This window comes from Hemibagrus wyckioides, unplaced genomic scaffold (assembly GCF_019097595.1).
Source record: "Hemibagrus wyckioides isolate EC202008001 unplaced genomic scaffold, SWU_Hwy_1.0 Contig35, whole genome shotgun sequence".
Classification (NCBI taxonomy): domain Eukaryota; kingdom Metazoa; phylum Chordata; class Actinopteri; order Siluriformes; family Bagridae; genus Hemibagrus; species Hemibagrus wyckioides.
Window position 1 is genome coordinate 131534 of NW_026690797.1, and position 22172 is coordinate 153705.

Here is a 22172-nt window from a genome sequence, read left to right on the forward strand (position 1 = left end):
AAATGCTGTAAACGCAGAGAGAGAGAGAGAGAGAGAGAGAGAGAGAGCGCGCACGCACTCACGCGCTCTCTCACTCGCTCGCGTTGGAAGCCGGCCCCACTCTCCAGATCAGCTGGTGGCGGTAATGCGTCCAACTCCTGAACAAAGAAGAAGAGAGCAGACATGTGGCTCTTGTAGTTGTTGCGGCATTTAAATTGTTGCTCTGAATTGTTTTTAACGAAGTAATAATTGAAGCAAGAGAAGTATTTGTGGATGAAGTGGTAATAGCCTGTTCAAAGACACCTTACTTTCTCTCGCAGCAATCTTCTGTCTTATGTCAAGTGTTTTTTTGATGTGGCATGAAAATAAAGCAAGAAGCTGAGATGCAGCGTGCAACGTGCCTGTTTAAATATTTTGTCAAATTAAGCAGAGTAAGATGTCATTAAGTGTTAGTAATCCCAAGAGGTGGAGAGGCGCGTGTGGGTTGCAGGTGGTGAGACAGAAAGTTTGATATGGATGAAGCGGTTGTTCTCTCCACCCAACAGCAAACTGAGACGCGAATGAGTGACTTTAAAATAAATAAAATAAAAAAAGAAAAGAAAAGGAACGGAGTCATCTACATCGTACACTATAAAGAGCCCTCATTGAAACTGCTTTCTCGCTAACGGCCATACCACCCTGAGAACGCCCGATCTCGGAAGCTAAGGAGGGTCGGGCCTGGTTAGTACTTGGATGGGAGACCGCCTGGGAATACCCGGTGCTGTAAGCTTTTTCACCGTCAAAAGTCTCTACTGCAACTTTTCAAACTCAAAAACACCTTCAACTTGCATTCATTTATTACTACACAGAGATCACACACAGAGACACATCTGACAAAATCAACAAGCAATCAATCACCTCGACACAAATTCATGCTCAAATCACAGAATTATCCCTACCTTATTCATTTTCCACTTCATTCATTCATTCATTCATTCATTCATTCATTCATTCATTCAAACAATCACTCGCATATTCCTTTAAACTACAATTATTATTCTATTTTCTTATAAAGAAACTTTTTTTTACAGAAAGTTATTTATTTCGGAGGCTGTATGTTTCTAGAATGGACGGACTTCACGTAGCAGATATCATAGTCACTTTTTTTTACATAAAGTTATTTATTTCGGAGGGTGTATGTTTCTAGAATGGACGGACTTCACGTAGCAGATATCATAGTCACATTTCTTGATGATACCAATCTCGTGATTATTCTTTTATTCGTGAATTTCGTTATTATTTTTAATTATTTTTCTTACTACTGCTACTACTACTACTATGATTCCTGTCCGTAACAGTCGTAGTAGTAGCATTTGCACTTATAACATGAGCGTCTTAGATGCTCCAACAAACAATTGGATGTTGCAGGTTTGTTCAGATTGTGTAGTGTTCTTTATTTCTAGATATGTTCTGAAGTTTCCAATTCAAGCACTTGTGTAAAATCCCCTTTGATAGACTCGTCTAGCAAATGCTGTAAACGCAGAGAGAGAGAGAGAGAGAGAGAGAAAGAGAGAGAGAGAAAGAGAGAGAGAGAGAGAGAGACAGAGAGAGCGCACGCACTCACGCGCTCTCTCACTCGCTCGCGTTGGAAGCCGGCCCCACTCTCCAGATCAGCTGGTGGCGGTAATGCGTCCAACTCCTGAACAAAGAAGAAGAGAGCAGACATGTGGCTCTTGTAGTTGTTGCGGCATTTAAATTGTTGCTCTGAATTGTTTTTAACGAAGTAATAATTGAAGCAAGAAAAGTTTTTGTGGATGAAGTGGTAATAGCCTGTTCAAAGACACCTTACTTTCTCTCGCAGCAATCTGCTGTGTTATGTCAAGTGTTTTATTGATGTGGCATGAAAAGAAAGCAAGAAGCTAAGATGCAGCGTGCAACGTGCCTGTTTAAATATTTTGTCAAATTAAGCAGAGTAAGATGTCATTAAGTGTTAGTAATCCCAAGAGGTGGAGAGGCGCGTGTGGGTTGCAGGTGGTGAGACAGAAAGTTTGATATGGATGAAGCGGTTGTTCTCTCCACCCAACAGCAAACTGAGACGCGAATGAGTGACTTTAAAATAAATCAAATAAAAAAAGAAAAGAAAAGAAACGGAGTCATCTACATCGTACACTATAAAGAGCCCTTATTGAAACTGTTCTCTCGCTTACGGCCATACCACCCTGAGAACGCCCGATCTCGTCCGATCTCGGAAGCTAAGCAGGGTCGGGCCTGGTTAGTACTTGGATGGGAGACCGCCTGGGAATACCAGGTGCTGTAAGCTTTTTCACCGTCAAAAGTCTCTACTGCAACTTTTCAAACTCAAAAACACCTTCAACTTGCATTCATTTATTACTACACAGAGATCACACACAGAGACACATGTGACAAAATCAACAAGCAATCAATCACCTCGACACAAATTCATGCTCAAATCACAGAATTATCCCTACCTTATTTATTTTCCACTTCATTCATTCATTCATTCATTCATTCATTCATTCATTCATTCATTCATTCATTCATTCATTCATTCAAACAATCACTCGCATATTCCTTTAAACTACAATTATTATTCTATTTTCTTATTAAGAAACTTTTTTTTACATAAAGTTATTTATTTCGGAGGGTGTATGTTTCTAGAATGGACGGACTTCACGTAGCAGATATCATAGTCACATTTCTTGATGATACCAATCTCGTGATTATTCTTTTATTCGTGTATTTCGTTATTATTTTTAATTATTTTTCTTACTACTGCTACTACTACTACTATGATTCCTGTCCGTAACAGTCGTAGTAGTAGCATTTGCACTTATAACATGAGCGTCTTAGATGCTCCAACAAACAATTGGATGTTGCAGGTTTGTTCAGATTGTGTACAGTGTTCTTTATTTCTAGATATGTTCTGAAGTTTCCAATTCAAGCACTTGTGTAAAATCCCCTTTGATAGACTCGTCTAGCAAATGCTGTAAACGCAGAGAGAGAGAGAGAGAGAGAGAGAGAGCGCACGCACTCACGCGCTCTCTCACTCGCTCGCGTTGGAAGCCGGCCCCACTCTCCAGTTCAGCTGGTGGCGGTAATGCGTCCAACTCCTGAACAAAGAAGAAGAGAGCAGACATGTGGCTCTTGTAGTTGTTGCGGCATTTAAATTGTTGCTCTGAATTGTTTTTAACGAAGTAATAATTGAAGCAAGAAAAGTATATGTGGATGAAGTGGTAATAGCCTGTTCAAAGACACCTTACTTTCTCTCGCAGCAATCTTCTGTCTTATGTCAAGTGTTTTATTGATGTGGCATGAAAATAAAGCAAGAAGCTAAGATGCAGCGTGCAACGTGCCTGTTTAAATATTTTGTCAAATTAAGCAGAGTAAGATGTCATTAAGTGTTAGTAATCCCAAGAGGTGGAGAGGCGCGTGTGGGTTGCAGGTGGTGAGACAGAAAGTTTGATATGGATGAAGCGGTTGTTCTCTCCACCCAACAGCAAACTGAGACGCGAATGAGTGACTTTAAAATAAATAAATAGAAAAAAAAAAAGAAAAGAAACGGAGTCATCTACATCGTACACTATAAAGAGCCCTTATTGAAACTGCTTTCTCGCTTACGGCCATACCACCCTGAGAACGCCCGATCTCGTCCGATCTCGGAAGCTAAGCAGGGTCGGGCCTGGTTAGTACTTGGATGGGAGACCGCCTGGGAATACCAGGTGCTGTAAGCTTTTTCACCGTCAAAAGTCTCTACTGCAACTTTTCAAACTCAAAAACACCTTCAACTTGCATTCATTTATTACTACACAGAGATCACACACAGAGACACATGTGACAAAATCAACAAGCAATCAATCACCTCGACACAAATTCATGCTCAAATCACAGAATTATCCCTACCTTATTTATTTTCCACTTCATTCATTCATTCATTCATTCATTCATTCATTCATTCAAACAATCACTCGCATATTCCTTTAAACTACAATTATTATTCTATTTTCTTATGAAGAAACTTTTTTTTACATAAAGTTATTTATTTCGGAGGGTGTATGTTTCTAGAATGGACGGACTTCACGTAGCAGATATCATAGTCACATTTCTTGATGATACCAATCTCGTGATTATTCTTTTATTCGTGTATTTCGTTATTATTTTTAATTATTTTTCTTACTACTGCTACTACTACTACTATGATTCCTGTCCGTAACAGTCGTAGTAGTAGCATTTGCACTTATAACATGAGCGTCTTAGATGCTCCAACAAACAATTGGATGTTGCAGGTTTGTTCAGATTGTGTACAGTGTTCTTTATTTCTAGATATGTTCTGAAGTTTCCAATTCAAGCACTTGTGTAAAATCCCCTTTGATAGACTCGTCTAGCAAATGCTGTAAACGCAGAGAGAGAGAGAGAGAGAGAGAGAGAGCGCGCACGCACTCACGCGCTCTCTCACTCGCTCGCGTTGGAAGCCGGCCCCACTCTCCAGATCAGCTGGTGGCGGTAATGCGTCCAACTCCTGAACAAAGAAGAAGAGAGCAGACATGTGGCTCTTGTAGTTGTTGCGGCATTTAAATTGTTGCTCTGAATTGTTTTTAACGAAGTAATAATTGAAGCAAGAAAAGTATATGTGGATGAAGTGGTAATAGCCTGTTCAAAGACACCTTACTTTCTCTCGCAGCAATCTGCTGTATGTCAAGTGTTTTATTGATGTGGCATGAAAATAAAGCAAGAAGCTAAGATGCAGCGTGCAACGTGCCTGTTTAAATATTTTGTCAAATTAAGCAGAGTAAGATGTCATTAAGTGTTAGTAATCCCAAGAGGTGGAGAGGCGCGTGTGGGTTGCAGGTGGTGAGACAGAAAGTTTGATATGGATGAAGCGGTTGTTCTCTCCACCCAACAGCAAACTGAGACGCGAATGAGTGACTTTAAAATAAATCAAATAAAAAAAGAAAAGAAACGGAGTCATCTACATCGTACACTATAAAGAGCCCTTATTGAAAGTGCTCTCTCGCTTACGGCCATACCACCCTGAGAACGCCCGATCTCGTCCGATCTCGGAAGCTAAGCAGGGTCGGGCCTGGTTAGTACTTGGATGGGAGACCGCCTGGGAATACCAGGTGCTGTAAGCTTTTTCACCGTCAAAAGTCTCTACTGCAACTTTTCAAACTCAAAAACACCTTCAACTTGCATTCATTTATTACTACACAGAGATCACACACAGAGACACATGTGACAAAATCAACAAGCAATCAATCACCTCGACACAAATTCATGCTCAAATCACAGAATTATCCCTACCTTATTTATTTTGCACTTCATTCATTCATTCATTCATTCATTCATTTATTCATTCAAACAATCACTCGCATATTCCTTTAAACTACAATTATTATTCTATTTTCTTATTAAGAAACTTTTTTTTACATAAAGTTATTTATTTCGGAGGGTGTATGTTTCTAGAATGGACGGACTTCACGTAGCAGATATCATAGTCACATTCCTTGATGATACCAATCTCGTGATTATTCTTTTATTCGTGTATTTCGTTATTATTTTTAATTATTTTTCTTACTACTGCTACTACTACTACTATGATTCCTGTCCGTAACAGTCGTAGTAGTAGCATTTGCACTTATAACATGAGCGTCTTAGATGCTCCAACAAACAATTGGATGTTGCAGGTTTGTTCAGATTGTGTACAGTGTTCTTTATTTCTAGATATGTTCTGAAGTTTCCAATTCAAGCACTTGTGTAAAATCCCCTTTGATAGACTCGTCTAGCAAATGCTGTAAACGCAGAGAGAGAGAGAGAGAGAGAGAGAGAGAGAGAGCGCACTCACGCGCTCTCTCACTCGCTCGCGTTGGAAGCCGGCCCCTCTCTCCAGTTCAGCTGGTGGCGGTAATGCGTCCAACTCCTGAACAAAGAAGAAGAGAGCAGACATGTGGCTCTTGTAGTTGTTGCGGCATTTAAATTGTTGCTCTGAATTGTTTTTAACGAAGTAATAATTGAAGCAAGAAAAGTATTTGTGGATGAAGTGGTAATAGCCTGTTCAAAAACACCTTACTTTCTCTCGCAGCAATCTTCTGTCTTATGTCAAGTGTTTTATTGATGTGGCATGAAAATAAAGCAAGAAGCTGAGATGCAGCGTGCAACGTGCCTGTTTAAATATTTTGTCAAATTAAGCAGAGTAAGATGTCATTAAGTGTTAGTAATCCCAAGAGGTGGAGAGGCGCGTGTGGGTTGCAGGTGGTGAGACAGAAAGTTTGATATGGATGAAGCGGTTGTTCTCTCCACCCAACAGCAAACTGAGACGCGAATGAGTGACTTTAAAATAAATCAAATAAAAAAAGAAAAGAAAAGAAACGGAGTCATCTACATCGTACACTATAAAGAGCCCTTATTGAAAGTGCTCTCTCGCTTACGGCCATACCACCCTGAGAACGCCCGATCTCGTCCGATCTCGGAAGCTAAGCAGGGTCGGGCCTGGTTAGTACTTGGATGGGAGACCGCCTGGGAATACCAGGTGCTGTAAGCTTTTTCACCGTCAAAAGTCTCTACTGCAACTTTTCAAACTCAAAAACACCTTCAACTTGCATTCATTTATTACTACACAGAGATCACACACAGAGACACATGTGACAAAATCAACAAGCAATCAATCACCTCGACACAAATTCATGCTCAAATCACAGAATTATCCCTACCTTATTTATTTTCCACTTCATTCATTCATTCATTCATTCATTCATTCATTCATTCATTCATTCAAACAATCACTCGCATATTCCTTTAAACTACAATTATTATTCTATTTTCTTATAAAGAAACTTTTTTTTACATAAAGTTATTTATTTCGGAGGCTGTATGTTTCTAGAATGGACGGACTTCACGTAGCAGATATCATAGTCACTTTTTTTTACATAAAGTTATTTATTTCGGAGGGTGTATGTTTCTAGAATGGACGGACTTCACGTAGCAGATATCATAGTCACATTTCTTGATGATACCAATCTCGTGATTATTCTTTTATTCGTGAATTTCGTTATTATTTTTAATTATTTTTCTTACTACTGCTACTACTACTACTATGATTCCTGTCCGTAACAGTCGTAGTAGTAGCATTTGCACTTATAACATGAGCGTCTTAGATGCTCCAACAAACAATTGGATGTTGCAGGTTTGTTCAGATTGTGTAGTGTTCTTTATTTCTAGATATGTTCTGAAGTTTCCAATTCAAGCACTTGTGTAAAATCCCCTTTGATAGACTCGTCTAGCAAATGCTGTAAACGCAGAGAGAGAGAGAGAGAGAGAGAGAGAGAGAGCGCACGCACTCACGCGCTCTCTCACTCGCTCGCGTTGGAAGCCGGCCCCACTCTCCAGATCAGCTGGTGGCGGTAATGCGTCCAACTCCTGAACAAAGAAGAAGAGAGCAGACATGTGGCTCTTGTAGTTGTTGCGGCATTTAAATTGTTGCTCTGAATTGTTTTTAACGAAGTAATAATTGAAGCAAGAAAAGTTTTTGTGGATGAAGTGGTAATAGCCTGTTCAAAGACACCTTACTTTCTCTCGCAGCAATCTGCTGTGTTATGTCAAGTGTTTTATTGATGTGGCATGAAAAGAAAGCAAGAAGCTAAGATGCAGCGTGCAACGTGCCTGTTTAAATATTTTGTCAAATTAAGCAGAGTAAGATGTCATTAAGTGTTAGTAATCCCAAGAGGTGGAGAGGCGCGTGTGGGTTGCAGGTGGTGAGACAGAAAGTTTGATATGGATGAAGCGGTTGTTCTCTCCACCCAACAGCAAACTGAGACGCGAATGAGTGACTTTAAAATAAATCAAATAAAAAAAGAAAAGAAAAGAAACGGAGTCATCTACATCGTACACTATAAAGAGCCCTTATTGAAACTGTTCTCTCGCTTACGGCCATACCACCCTGAGAACGCCCGATCTCGTCCGATCTCGGAAGCTAAGCAGGGTCGGGCCTGGTTAGTACTTGGATGGGAGACCGCCTGGGAATACCAGGTGCTGTAAGCTTTTTCACCGTCAAAAGTCTCTACTGCAACTTTTCAAACTCAAAAACACCTTCAACTTGCATTCATTTATTACTACACAGAGATCACACACAGAGACACATGTGACAAAATCAACAAGCAATCAATCACCTCGACACAAATTCATGCTCAAATCACAGAATTATCCCTACCTTATTTATTTTCCACTTCATTCATTCATTCATTCATTCATTCATTCAAACAATCACTCGCATATTCCTTTAAACTACAATTATTATTCTATTTTCTTATGAAGAAACTTTTTTTTACATAAAGTTATTCATTTCGGAGGGTGTATGTTTCTAGAATGGACGGACTTCACGTAGCAGATATCATAGTCACATTTCTTGATGATACCAATCTCGTGATTATTCTTTTATTCGTGTATTTCGTTATTATTTTTAATTATTTTTCTTACTACTGCTACTTCTTCTACTATGATTCCTGTCCGTAACAGTCGTAGTAGTAGCATTTGCACTTATAACATGAGCGTCTTAGATGCTCCAACAAACAATTGGATGTTGCAGGTTTGTTCAGATTGTGTACAGTGTTCTTTATTTCTAGATATGTTCTGAAGTTTCCAATTCAAGCACTTGTGTAAAATCCCCTTTGATAGACTCGTCTAGCAAATGCTGTAAACGCAGAGAGAGAGAGAGAGAGAGAGAGAGAGAGAGAGAGAGAGAGAGAGAGAGCGCACGCACTCACGCGCTCTCTCACTCGCTCGCGTTGGAAGCCGGCCCCACTCTCCAGATCAGCTGGTGGCGGTAATGCGTCCAACTCCTGAACAAAGAAGAAGAGAGCAGACATGTGGCTCTTGTAGTTGTTGCGGCATTTAAATTGTTGCTCTGAATTGTTTTTAACGAAGTAATAATTGAAGCAAGAAAAGTATATGTGGATGAAGTGGTAATAGCCTGTTCAAAGACACCTTACTTTCTCTCGCAGCAATCTGCTGTATGTCAAGTGTTTTATTGATGTGGCATGAAAATAAAGCAAGAAGCTAAGATGCAGCGTGCAACGTGCCTGTTTAAATATTCTGTCAAATTAAGCAGAGTAAGATGTCATTAAGTGTTAGTAATCCCAAGAGGTGGAGAGGCGCGTGTGGGTTGCAGGTGGTGAGACAGAAAGTTTGATATGGATGAAGCGGTTGTTCTCTCCACCCAACAGCAAACTGAGACGCGAATGAGTGACTTTAAAATAAATCAAATCAAATAAAAAAAGAAAAGAAACGGAGTCATCTACATCGTACACTATAAAGAGCCCTTATTGAAAGTGCTCTCTCGCTTACGGCCATACCACCCTGAGAACGCCCGATCTCATCCGATCTCGGAAGCTAAGCAGGGTCGGGCCTGGTTAGTACTTGGATGGGAGACCGCCTGGGAATACCAGGTGCTGTAAGCTTTTTCACCGTCAAAAGTCTCTACTGCAACTTTTCAAACTCAAAAACACCTTCAACTTGCATTCATTTATTACTACACAGAGATCACACACAGAGACACATGTGACAAAATCAACAAGCAATCAATCACCTCGACACAAATTCATGCTCAAATCACAGAATTATCCCTACCTTATTTATTTTGCACTTCATTCATTCATTCATTCATTCATTCATTCATTCATTCATTTATTCATTCAAACAATCACTCGCATATTCCTTTAAACTACAATTATTATTCTATTTTCTTATTAAGAAACTTTTTTTTACATAAAGTTATTTATTTCGGAGGGTGTATGTTTCTAGAATGGACGGACTTCACGTAGCAGATATCATAGTCACATTCCTTGATGATACCAATCTCGTGATTATTCTTTTATTCGTGTATTTCGTTATTATTTTTAATTATTTTTCTTACTACTGCTACTACTACTACTATGATTCCTGTCCGTAACAGTCGTAGTAGTAGCATTTGCACTTATAACATGAGCGTCTTAGATGCTCCAACAAACAATTGGATGTTGCAGGTTTGTTCAGATTGTGTACAGTGTTCTTTATTTCTAGATATGTTCTGAAGTTTCCAATTCAAGCACTTGTGTAAAATCCCCTTTGATAGACTCGTCTAGCAAATGCTGTAAACGCAGAGAGAGAGAGAGAGAGAGAGAGAGAGAGAGAGAGAGAGAGAGAGAGAGAGAGAGCGCGCACGCACTCACGCGCTCTCTCACTCGCTCGCGTTGGAAGCCGGCCCCACTCTCCAGATCAGCTGGTGGCGGTAATGCGTCCAACTCCTGAACAAAGAAGAAGAGAGCAGACATGTGGCTCTTGTAGTTGTTGCGGCATTTAAATTGTTGCTCTGAATTGTTTTTAACGAAGTAATAATTGAAGCAAGAAAAGTATATGTGGATGAAGTGGTAATAGCCTGTTCAAAGACACCTTACTTTCTCTCGCAGCAATCTGCTGTATGTCAAGTGTTTTATTGATGTGGCATGAAAATAAAGCAAGAAGCTAAGATGCAGCGTGCAACGTGCCTGTTTAAATATTTTGTCAAATTAAGCAGAGTAAGATGTCATTAAGTGTTAGTAATCCCAAGAGGTGGAGAGGCGCGTGTGGGTTGCAGGTGGTGAGACAGAAAGTTTGATATGGATGAAGCGGTTGTTCTCTCCACCCAACAGCAAACTGAGACGCGAATGAGTGACTTTAAAATAAATCAAATAAAAAAAGAAAAGAAAAGAAACGGAGTCATCTACATCGTACACTATAAAGAGCCCTTATTGAAAGTGCTCTCTCGCTTACGGCCATACCACCCTGAGAACGCCCGGTCTCGTCCGATCTCGGAAGCTAAGCAGGGTCGGGCCTGGTTAGTACTTGGATGGGAGACCGCCTGGGAATACCAGGTGCTGTAAGCTTTTTCACCGTCAAAAGTCTCTACTGCAACTTTTCAAACTCAAAAACACCTTCAACTTGCATTCATTTATTACTACACAGAGATCACACACAGAGACACATGTGACAAAATCAACAAGCAATCAATCACCTCGACAAAAATTCATGCTCAAATCACAGAATTATCCCTACCTTATTTATTTTGCACTTCATTCATTCATTCATTCATTCATTCATTCATTCATTCATTCATTCATTCATTTATTCATTCAAACAATCACTCGCATATTCCTTTAAACTACAATTATTATTCTATTTTCTTATTAAGAAACTTTTTTTTACATAAAGTTATTTATTTCGGAGGGTGTATGTTTCTAGAATGGACGGACTTCACGTAGCAGATATCATAGTCACATTCCTTGATGATACCAATCTCGTGATTATTCTTTTATTCGTGTATTTCGTTATTATTTTTAATTATTTTTCTTACTACTGCTACTACTACTACTATGATTCCTGTCCGTAACAGTCGTAGTAGTAGCATTTGCACTTATAACATGAGCGTCTTAGATGCTCCAACAAACAATTGGATGTTGCAGGTTTGTTCAGATTGTGTACAGTGTTCTTTATTTCTAGATATGTTCTGAAGTTTCCAATTCAAGCACTTGTGTAAAATCCCCTTTGATAGACTCGTCTAGCAAATGCTGTAAACGCAGAGAGAGAGAGAGAGAGAGAGAGAGAGAGAGAGAGAGAGAGAGAGAGCGCACGCACTCACGCGCTCTCTCACTCGCTCGCGTTGGAAGCCGGCCCCACTCTCCAGATCAGCTGGTGGCGGTAATGCGTCCAACTCCTGAACAAAGAAGAAGAGAGCAGACATGTGGCTCTTGTAGTTGTTATGCATTTAAATTGTTGCTCTGAATTGTTTTTAACGAAGTAATAATTGAAGCAAGAAAAGTATTTGTGGATGAAGTGGTAATAGCCTGTTCAAAGACACCTTACTTTCTCTCGCAGCAATCTGCTGTCTTATGTCAAGTGTTTTATTGATGTGGCATGAAAATAAAGCAAGAAGCTAAGATGCAGCGTGCAACGTGCCTGTTTAAATATTTTGTCAAATTAAGCAGAGTAAGATGTCATTAAGTGTTAGTAATCCCAAGAGGTGGAGAGGCGCGTGTGGGTTGCAGGTGGTGAGACAGAAAGTTTGATATGGATGAAGCGGTTGTTCTCTCCACCCAACAGCAAACTGAGACGCGAATGAGTGACTTTAAAATAAATCAAATAAAAAAAGAAAAGAAAAGGAACGGAGTCATCTACATCGTACACTATAAAGAGCCCTCATTGAAACTGCTTTCTCGCTAACGGCCATACCACCCTGAGAACGCCCGATCTCGTCCGATCTCGGAAGCTAAGCAGGGTCGGGCCTGGTTAGTACTTGGATGGGAGACCGCCTGGGAATACCCGGTGCTGTAAGCTTTTTCACCGTCAAAAGTCTCTACTGCAACTTTTCAAACTCAAAAACACCTTCAACTTGCATTCATTTATTACTACACAGAGATCACACACAGAGACACATCTGACAAAATCAACAAGCAATCAATCACCTCGACACAAATTCATGCTCAAATCACAGAATTATCCCTACCTTATTCATTTTCCACTTCATTCATTCATTCATTCATTCATTCATTCATTCATTCATTCATTCATTCATTCATTCAAACAATCACCCACATATTCCTTTAAACTACAATTATTATTATATTTTTCTATAAAGAAACTTTTTTTACAGAAAGTTATTTATTTCGGAGGCTGTATGTTTCTAGAATGGACGGACTTCAATGAGCAGATATCATAGTCACTTTTTTACATAAAGTTATTTATTTCGGAGGCTGTATGTTTCTAGAATGGACGGACTTCACGTAGCAGATATCATAGTCACATTTCTTGATGATACCAATCTCGTGATTATTCTTTTATTCGTGAATTTCGTTATTATTTTTAATTATTTTTCTTACTACTGCTACTACTACTACTATGATTCCTGTCCGTAACAGTCGTAGTAGTAGCATTTGCACTTATAACATGAGCGTCTTAGATGCTCCAACAAACAATTGAATGTTGCAGGATTGTTCAGATAGTGTAGTGTTGTTTATTTCTAGATATGTTCTGAAGTTTCCAATTCAAGCACTTGTGTAAAATCCCCTTTGATAGACTCGTCTAGCAAATGCTGTAAACGCAGAGAGAGAGAGAGAGAGAGAGAAAGAGAGAGAGAGAAAGAGAGAGAGAGAGAGAGACAGAGAGAGCGCACGCACTCACGCGCTCTCTCACTCGCTCGCGTTGGAAGCCGGCCCCACTCTCCAGATCAGCTGGTGGCGGTAATGCGTCCAACTCCTGAACAAAGAAGAAGAGAGCAGACATGTGGCTCTTGTAGTTGTTATGTGCATTTAAATTGTTGCTCTGAATTGTTTTTAACGAAGTAATAATTGAAGCAAGAAAAGTTTTTGTGGATGAAGTGGTAATAGCCTGTTCAAAGACACCTTACTTTCTCTCGCAGCAATCTGCTGTGTTATGTCAAGTGTTTTATTGATGTGGCATGAAAAGAAAGCAAGAAGCTAAGATGCAGCGTGCAACGTGCCTGTTTAAATATTTTGTCAAATTAAGCAGAGTAAGATGTCATTAAGTGTTAGTAATCCCAAGAGGTGGAGAGGCGCGTGTGGGTTGCAGGTGGTGAGACAGAAAGTTTGATATGGATGAAGCGGTTGTTCTCTCCACCCAACAGCAAACTGAGACGCGAATGAGTGACTTTAAAATAAATCAAATAAAAAAAGAAAAGAAACGGAGTCATCTACATCGTACACTATAAAGAGCCCTTATTGAAACTGTTCTCTCGCTTACGGCCATACCACCCTGAGAACGCCCGATCTCGTCCGATCTCGGAAGCTAAGCAGGGTCGGGCCTGGTTAGTACTTGGATGGGAGACCGCCTGGGAATACCAGGTGCTGTAAGCTTTTTCACCGTCAAAAGTCTCTACTGCAACTTTTCAAACTCAAAAACACCTTCAACTTGCATTCATTTATTACTACACAGAGATCACACACAGAGACACATGTGACAAAATCAACAAGCAATCAATCACCTCGACACAAATTCATGCTCAAATCACAGAATTATCCCTACCTTATTTATTTTCCACTTCATTCATTCATTCATTCATTCATTCATTCATTCATTCATTTATTCATTCAAACAATCACTCGCATATTCCTTTAAACTACAATTATTATTCTATTTTCTTATTAAGAAACTTTTTTTACATAAAGTTATTTATTTCGGAGGGTGTATGTTTCTAGAATGGACGGACTTCACGTAGCAGATATCATAGTCACATTCCTTGATGATACCAATCTCGTGATTATTCTTTTATTCGTGTATTTCGTTATTATTTTTAATTATTTTTCTTACTACTGCTACTACTACTACTATGATTCCTTTCCGTAACAGTCGTAGTAGTAGCATTTGCACTTATCACATGAGCGTCTTAGATGCTCCAACAAACAATTGATTGTTGCAGATTAGTTGAGATTGTGTACAGTGTTCTTTATTTCTAGATATGTTCTGAAGTTTCCAATTCAAGCACTTGTGTAAAATCCCTTTGATAGACTCGCCTATCAAATGCTGTGTACGCAGAGAGAGAGAGAGAGAGAGAGAGAGAGAGAGAGAGAGAGAGAGAGAGAGCGCACGCACTCACGCCGCTCTCTCACTGGCTCGTTGGAAGCCGGCCCTCTCTCCAGTTCAGCTGGTATGTAATGCGCCCAACTCCTGAACAAAGAAGAAGAGAGCAGACATGTGGCTCTTGTAGTTGTTATAGCATTTAAATTGTTGCTCTGAATTGTTTTTAACGAAGTAATAATTGAAGCAAGAAAAGTATTTGTGGATGAAGTGGTAATAGCCTGTTCAAAGACACCTTACTTTCTCTCGCAGCAATCTGCTGTCTTATGTGAAGTGGTTTATTGATGTGGCATGAAAATAAAGCAAGAAGCTAAGATGCAGATGTGCAACGTGCCTGTTTAAATATTTTGTCAAATTAAGCAGAGTAAGATGTCATTAAGTGTTAGTAATCCCAAGAGGTGGAGAGGCGCTGTGGGTTGCAGGTGGTGAGACAGAAAGTTTGATATGGATGAAGCGCTTGTTCTCTCCACCCAACAGCAAACTGAGACGCGAATCAGTGACTTTAAAATAAATCAAATAAAAAAAGAAAAGAAAAGAAACGGAGTCATCTACATCGTGACACTATAAAGAGCCCTTATTGAAACTGCTTTCGCTTACGGCCATACCACCCTGAGAACGCCCGATCTCGTCCGATCTCGGAAGCTAAGCAGGGTCGGGCCTGGTTAGTACTTGGATGGGAGACCGCCTGGGAATACCAGGTGCTGTAAGCTTTTTCACCGCCAAAAATCTCTACTGCAACTTTTCAAACTCAAAACACCTTCAACTTGCATTCATTTATTACTACACAGAGATCACACACAGAGACACATGTGACAAAATCAACAAGCAATCAATCACCTCGACACAAATTCATGCTCAAATCACAGAATTATCCCTACCTTATTTATTTTGCACTTCATTCATTCATTCATTCATTCATTCATTCATTCATTCATTCATTCATTTATTCATTCAAACAATCACTCGCATATTCCTTTAAACTACAATTATTATTCTATTTTCTTATTAAGAAACTTTTTTTACATAAAGTTATTTATTTCGGAGGGTGTATGTTTCTAGAATGGACGGACTTCACGTAGCAGATATCATAGTCACATTTCTTGATGATACCAATCTCGTGATTATTCTTTTATTCGTGTATTTCGTTATTATTTTTAATTATTTTTCTTACTACTGCTACTACTACTACTATGATTCCTGTCCGTAACAGTCGTAGTAGTAGCATTTGCACTTATAACATGAGCTGCCTTAGATGCTCCAACAAACAATTGGATGTTGCAGGTTTGTTCAGATTGTGTACAGTGTTCTTTATTTCTAGATATGTTCTGAAGTTTCCAATTCAAGCACTTGTGTAAAATCCCCTTTGATAGACTCGTCTAGCAAATGCTGTAAACGCAGAGAGAGAGAGAGAGAGAGAGAGAGAGAGAGAGAGAGAGAGAGAGAGCGCACGCACTCACGCCGCTCTCTCACTGGCTCGTTGGAAGCCGGCCCCTCTCTCCAGTTCAGCTGGTGGCGGTAATGCGCCCAACTCCTGAACAAAGAAGAAGAGAGCAGACATGTGGCTCTTGTAGTTGTTATGCATTTAAATTGTTGCTCTGAATTGTTTTTAACGAAGTAATAATTGAAGCAAGAAAAGTATATGTGGATGAAGTGGTAATAGCCTGTTCAAAGACACCTTACTTTCTCTCGCAGCAATCTGCTGTATGTCAAGTGTTTTATTGATGTGGCATGAAAATAAAGCAAGAAGCTAAGATGCAGCGTGCAACGTGCCTGTTTAAATATTTTGTCAAATTAAGCAGAGTAAGATGTCATTAAGTGTTAGTAATCCCAAGAGGTGGAGAGGCGCGGTAGGGTTGCAGGTGGGGAGACAGAAAGTTTGATATGGATGAAGCGGTTGTTCTCTCCACCCAACAGCAAACTGAGACGCGAATGAGTGACTTTAAAATAAATCAAATAAAAAAAGAAAAGAAACGGAGTCATCTACATCGTACACTATAAAGAGCCCTTATTGAAAGTGCTCTCTCGCCTACGGCCATACCACCCTGAGAACGCCCGATCTCGTCCGATCTCGGAAGCTAAGCAGGGTCGGGCCTGGTTAGTACTTGGATGGGAGACCGCCTGGGAATACCAGGTGCTTTAAGCTTTTTCACCGTCAAAAGTCTCTACTGCAACTTTTCAAACTCAAAAACACCTTCAACTTGCATTCATTTATTACTACACAGAGATCACACACAGAGACACATGTGACAAAATCAACAAGCAATCAATCACCTCGACACAAATTCATGCTCAAATCACAGAATTATCCCTACCTTATTTATTTTCCACTTCATTCATTCATTCATTCATTCATTCATTCATTCATTCATTCATTCATTCATTCAAACAATCACTCGCATTTTCCATTAAAATACAATTATTATTCTATTTTCTTATGAAGAAACTTTTTTTTACATAAAGTTATTCATTTCGGAGGGTGTATGATTCTAGAATGGACGGACTTCACGTAGCAGATATCATAGTCACATTTCTTGATGATACCAATCTCGTGATTATTCTTTTTTTCGTGTATTTCGTTATTATTTTTAATTATTTTTCTTACTACTGCTACTTCTTCTACTATGATTCCTGTCCGTAACAGTCGTAGTAGTAGCATTTGCACTTATAACATGAGCTGCCTTAGATGCTCCAACAAACAATTGATGTTGCAGGTTTCTTCAGATTGTGTACAGTGTTCTTTATTTCTAGATATGTTCTGAAGTTTCCAATTCAAGCACTTGTGTAAAATCCCCTTTGATAGACTCGTCTAGCAAATGCTGTAAACGCAGAGAGAGAGAGAGAGAGAGAGAGAGAGAGAGCGCACGCACTCACGCCGCTTCTCTCACTGGCTCGCTGGAAGCCGGCCCCACTCTCCAGATCAGCTGGTGGCGGTAATGCGCCCAACTCCTGAACAAAGAAGAAGAGAGCAGACATGTGGCTCTTGTAGTTGTTATGCATTTAAATTGTTGCTCTGAATTGTTTTTAACGAAGTAATAATTGAAGCAAGAGAAGTATTTGTGGATGAAGTGGTAATAGCCTGTTCAAAGACACCTTACTTTCTCTCGCAGCAATCTTCTGTCTTATGTCAAGTGTTTTATTGATGTGGCATGAAAATAAAGCAAGAAGCTGAGATGCAGCGTGCAACGTGCCTGTTTAAATATTTTGTCAAATTAAGCAGAGTAAGATGTCATTAAGTGTTAGTAATCCCAAGAGGTGGAGAGGCGCGTGTGGGTTGCAGGTGGTGAGACAGAAAGTTTGATATGGATGGAGCGGGTGGTCTCTCCACCCAACAGCAAACTGAGTCGCAAATGAGTGACTTTAAAATAAATAAAATAAAAAAAGAAAAGAAAAGGAACGGAGTCATCTACATCGTACACTATAAAGAGCCCTCATTGAAACTGCTTTCTCGCTAACGGCCATACCACCCTGAGAACGCCCGATCTTGGAAGCTAAGGAGGGTCGGGCCTGGTTAGTACTTGGATGGGAGACCGCCTGGGAATACCCGGTGCTGTAAGCTTTTTCACCGTCAAAAGTCTCTACTGCAACTTTTCAAACTCAAAAACACCTTCAACTTGCATTCATTTATTACTACACAGAGATCACACACAGAGACACATCTGACAAAATCAACAAGCAATCAATCACCTCGACACAAATTCATGCTCAAATCACAGAATTATCCCTACCTTATTCATTTTCCACTTCATTCATTCATTCATTCATTCATTCATTCATTCATTCATTCATTCATTCATTCATTCATTCAAACAATCACTCGCATATTCCTTTAAACTACAATTATTATTCTATTTTCTTATAAAGAAACTTTTTTTTACAGAAAGTTATTTATTTCGGAGGCTGTATGTTTCTAGAATGGACGGACTTCACGTAGCAGATATCATAGTCACTTTTTTTTACATAAAGTTATTTATTTCGGAGGGTGTATGTTTCTAGAATGGACGGACTTCACGTAGCAGATATCATAGTCACATTTCTTGATGATACCAATCTCGTGATTATTCTTTTATTCGTGAATTTCGTTATTATTTTTAATTATTTTTCTTACTACTGCTACTACTACTACTATGATTCCTGTCCGTAACAGTCGTAGTAGTAGCATTTGCACTTATAACATGAGCGTCTTAGATGCTCCAACAAACAATTGGATGTTGCAGGTTTGTTCAGATTGTGTAGTGTTCTTTATTTCTAGATATGTTCTGAAGTTTCCAATTCAAGCACTTGTGTAAAATCCCCTTTGATAGACTCGTCTAGCAAATGCTGTAAACGCAGAGAGAGAGAGAGAGAGAGAGAGAGAGAGAGAGAGAGAGAGAGAGAGACAGAGAGAGCGCACGCACTCACGCGCTCTCTCACTCGCTCGCGTTGGAAGCCGGCCCCACTCTCCAGATCAGCTGGTGGCGGTAATGCGCCCAACTCCTGAACAAAGAAGAAGAGAGCAGACATGTGGCTCTTGTAGTTGTTGTGGCATTTAAATTGTTGCTCTGAATTGTTTTTAACGAAGTAATAATTGAAGCAAGAAAAGTTTTTGTGGATGAAGTGGTAATAGCCTGTTCAAAGACACCTTACTTTCTCTCGCAGCAATCTGCTGTGTTATGTCAAGTGTTTTATTGATGTGGCATGAAAAGAAAGCAAGAAGCTAAGATGCAGCGTGCAACGTGCCTGTTTAAATATTTTGTCAAATTAAGCAGAGTAAGATGTCATTAAGTGTTAGTAATCCCAAGAGGTGGAGAGGCGCTGTGGGTTGCAGGTGGTGAGACAGAAAGTTTGATATGGATGAAGCGGTTGTTCTCTCCACCCAACAGCAAACTGAGACGCGAATGAGTGACTTTAAAATAAATCAAATAAAAAGAAAAGAAACGAGACGGAGTCATCTACATCGCACACTATAAAGAGCCCTTATTGAAACTGTTCTCTCGCTTACGGCCATACCACCCTGAGAACGCCCGATCTCGTCCGATCTCGGAAGCTAAGCAGGGTCGGGCCTGGTTAGTACTTGGATGGGAGACCGCCTGGGAATACCAGGTGCTGTAAGCTTTTTCACCGTCAAAAGTCTCTACTGCAACTTTTCATACTCGAAAACACCTTCAACTTGCATTCATTTATTACTACACAGAGATCACACACAGAGACACATGTGACAAAATCAACAAGCAATCAATCACCTCGACACAAATTCATGCTCAAATCACTGAATTATCCCTACCTTATTTATTTTCCACTTCATTCATTCATTCATTCATTCATTCATTCATTCATTCATTCATTCATTCAAACAGTCACTCGCATATTCCTTTAAACTACAATTATTAATCTATTTTCTAATTTAGAAACTTTTTTTACATAAAGTTATTTATTTCGGAGGCTGTATGTTTCTAGAATGGACGGACTTCACGTAGCAGATATCATAGTCACATTTCTTGATGATACCAATCTCGTGATTATTCTTTAATTCGTGTATTTCGTTATTATTTTTAATTATTTTTCTTACTACTGCTACTACTACTACTATGATTCCTGTCCGTAACAGTCGTAGTAGTAGCATTTGCACTTATCACATGAGCTGCCTTAGATGCTCCAACAAACAATTGGATGTTGCAGGTTTGTTCAGATTGTGTACAGTGTTCTTTATTTCTAGATATGTTCTGAAGTTTCCAATTCAAGCACTTGTGTAAAATCCCTTTGATAGACTCGTCTAGCAAATGCCGTAAACGCAGAGAGAGAGAGAGAGAGAGAGAGAGAGCGCACGCACTCACGCCGCTCTCTCACTGGCTCGCTGGAAGCCGGCCCTCTCTCCAGTTCAGCTGGTGGCGGTAATGCGCCCAACTCCTGAACAAAGAAGAAGAGAGCAGACATGTGGCTCTTGTAGTTGTTATGCATTTAAATTGTTGCTCTGAATTGTTTTTAACGAAGTAATAATTGAAGCAAGAAAAGTATATGTGGATGAAGTGGTAATAGCCTGTTCAAAGACACCTTACTTTCTCTCGCAGCAATCTGCTGTATGTCAAGTGTTTTATTGATGTGGCATGAAAATAAAGCAAGAAGCTAAGATGCAGATGCAACGTGCCTGTTTAAATATTTTGTCAAATTAAGCAGAGTAAGATGTCATTAAGTGTTAGTAATCCCAAGAGGTGGAGAGGCGCTGTGGGTTGCAGGTGGTGAGACAGAAAGTTTGATATGGATGAAGCGGTTGTTCTCTCCACCCAACAGCAAACTGAGACGCGAATGAGTGACTTTAAAATAAATCAAATAAAAAGAAAAGAAACGGAGTCATCTACATCAGACACTATAAAGAGCCCTTATTGAAAGTGCTCTCGCTACGGCCATACCACCCTGAGAACGCCCGATCTCGTCCGATCTCGAAGCTAAGCAGGGTCGGGCCTGGTTAGTACTTGGATGGGAGACCCCCTGGGAATACCAGGTCCTGTAAGCTTCTTCACCGCCAAAAGTCCCTACTGCAACTTTTCAAACTCAAAACCACCTTCAACTTGCATTCATTTATTACTACACAGAGATCACACACAGAGACACATGTGACAAAATCAACAAGCAATCAATCACCTCGACACAAATTCATGCTCAAATCACAGAATTATCCCTACCTTATTTATTTTCCACTTCATTCATTCATTCATTCATTCATTCATTCATTCATTCATTCATTCATTCAAACAATCACTGCATATTGCATGAAAATAGAATTATAATTCTATTTTCTTATGAAGAAACTTTTTTTACATAAAGTTATTTATTTCGAGGGTGTATGTTTCTAGAATGGACGGACTTCACGTAGCAGATATCATAGTCACATTTCTTGATGATACCAATCTCGTGATTATTCTTTTTATTCGTGGTATTTCGTTATTATTTTTAATTATTTTTCTTACTACTGCTACTTCTTCTACTATGATCCCTGTCCGTAACACTTGTAGTAGTACCATTTGCACTTATACCCTGAGCTCCTTAGATGCTCCAACAAACAATTGGATGTTGCAGGTTTGTTCAGATTGTGTACAGTGTTCTTTATTTCTAGATATGTTCTGAAGTTTCCAATTCAAGCACTTGTGTAAAATCCCCTTTGATAGACTCGTCCAGCAAATGCTGTAAACGCAGAGAGAGAGAGAGAGAGAGAGAGAGAGAGAGACAGAGACGCACTCACGCCGCTTCTCTCACTCGCCGCTGGAAGCCGGCCCCACTCTCCAGATCAGCTGGTGGCGGTAATGCGCCCAACTCCTGAACAAAGAAGAAGAGAGCAGACATGTGGCTCTTGTAGTTGTTATGCATTTAAATTGTTGCTCTGAATTGTTTTTAACGAAGTAATAATTGAAGCAAGAAAAGTATATGTGGATGAAGTGGTAATAGCCTGTTCAAAGACACCTTACTTTCTCTCGCAGCAATCTGCTGTCTTATGTCAAGTGTTTTATTGATGTGGCATGAAAATAAAGCAAGAAGCTAAGATGCAGATGCAACGTGCCTGTTTAAATATTTTGTCAAATTAAGCAGAGTAAGATGTCATTAAGTGTTAGTAATCCCAAGAGGTGGAGAGG

At 39.7% G+C, this 22172-nt stretch overlaps 12 non-coding genes and 3 pseudogenes across 12 annotated transcripts; all 15 read left to right on the forward strand.

Annotated features, from left to right (window-relative positions):
• The first annotated feature begins 639 nt into the window (after positions 1–639).
• LOC131350431 (5S ribosomal RNA) lies at positions 640–748 on the forward strand (annotated as a pseudogene).
• A 1411-nt stretch (positions 749–2159) lies between these two features.
• On the forward strand, positions 2160–2278 carry LOC131350473 (5S ribosomal RNA). Its single transcript, XR_009204256.1, has one exon. It is a non-coding gene; the product is annotated as a 5S ribosomal RNA (ribosomal RNA).
• A 1313-nt stretch (positions 2279–3591) lies between these two features.
• On the forward strand, positions 3592–3710 carry LOC131350474 (5S ribosomal RNA). The gene has a single exon (XR_009204257.1). It is a non-coding gene; the product is annotated as a 5S ribosomal RNA (ribosomal RNA).
• Positions 3711–4989: 1279 nt separating this feature from the next.
• Positions 4990–5108, forward strand: LOC131350475 (5S ribosomal RNA). Its single transcript, XR_009204258.1, has one exon. It is a non-coding gene; the product is annotated as a 5S ribosomal RNA (ribosomal RNA).
• A 1287-nt stretch (positions 5109–6395) lies between these two features.
• On the forward strand, positions 6396–6514 carry LOC131350476 (5S ribosomal RNA). Its single transcript, XR_009204259.1, has one exon. It is a non-coding gene; the product is annotated as a 5S ribosomal RNA (ribosomal RNA).
• Positions 6515–7891: 1377 nt separating this feature from the next.
• Positions 7892–8010, forward strand: LOC131350477 (5S ribosomal RNA). The gene has a single exon (XR_009204260.1). It is a non-coding gene; the product is annotated as a 5S ribosomal RNA (ribosomal RNA).
• A 1296-nt stretch (positions 8011–9306) lies between these two features.
• On the forward strand, positions 9307–9425 carry LOC131350351 (5S ribosomal RNA). The gene has a single exon (XR_009204167.1). It is a non-coding gene; the product is annotated as a 5S ribosomal RNA (ribosomal RNA).
• Positions 9426–10749: 1324 nt separating this feature from the next.
• LOC131350372 (5S ribosomal RNA) lies at positions 10750–10868 on the forward strand. Its single transcript, XR_009204187.1, has one exon. It is a non-coding gene; the product is annotated as a 5S ribosomal RNA (ribosomal RNA).
• A 1328-nt stretch (positions 10869–12196) lies between these two features.
• LOC131350374 (5S ribosomal RNA) lies at positions 12197–12315 on the forward strand. The gene has a single exon (XR_009204189.1). It is a non-coding gene; the product is annotated as a 5S ribosomal RNA (ribosomal RNA).
• Positions 12316–13731: 1416 nt separating this feature from the next.
• Positions 13732–13850, forward strand: LOC131350478 (5S ribosomal RNA). The gene has a single exon (XR_009204261.1). It is a non-coding gene; the product is annotated as a 5S ribosomal RNA (ribosomal RNA).
• A 1312-nt stretch (positions 13851–15162) lies between these two features.
• On the forward strand, positions 15163–15281 carry LOC131350479 (5S ribosomal RNA). Its single transcript, XR_009204262.1, has one exon. It is a non-coding gene; the product is annotated as a 5S ribosomal RNA (ribosomal RNA).
• Positions 15282–16595: 1314 nt separating this feature from the next.
• Positions 16596–16714, forward strand: LOC131350383 (5S ribosomal RNA). The gene has a single exon (XR_009204197.1). It is a non-coding gene; the product is annotated as a 5S ribosomal RNA (ribosomal RNA).
• A 1304-nt stretch (positions 16715–18018) lies between these two features.
• On the forward strand, positions 18019–18127 carry LOC131350441 (5S ribosomal RNA; annotated as a pseudogene).
• Positions 18128–19543: 1416 nt separating this feature from the next.
• Positions 19544–19662, forward strand: LOC131350480 (5S ribosomal RNA). Its single transcript, XR_009204263.1, has one exon. It is a non-coding gene; the product is annotated as a 5S ribosomal RNA (ribosomal RNA).
• A 1279-nt stretch (positions 19663–20941) lies between these two features.
• LOC131350424 (5S ribosomal RNA) lies at positions 20942–21058 on the forward strand (annotated as a pseudogene).
• Positions 21059–22172: the final 1114 nt, after the last annotated feature.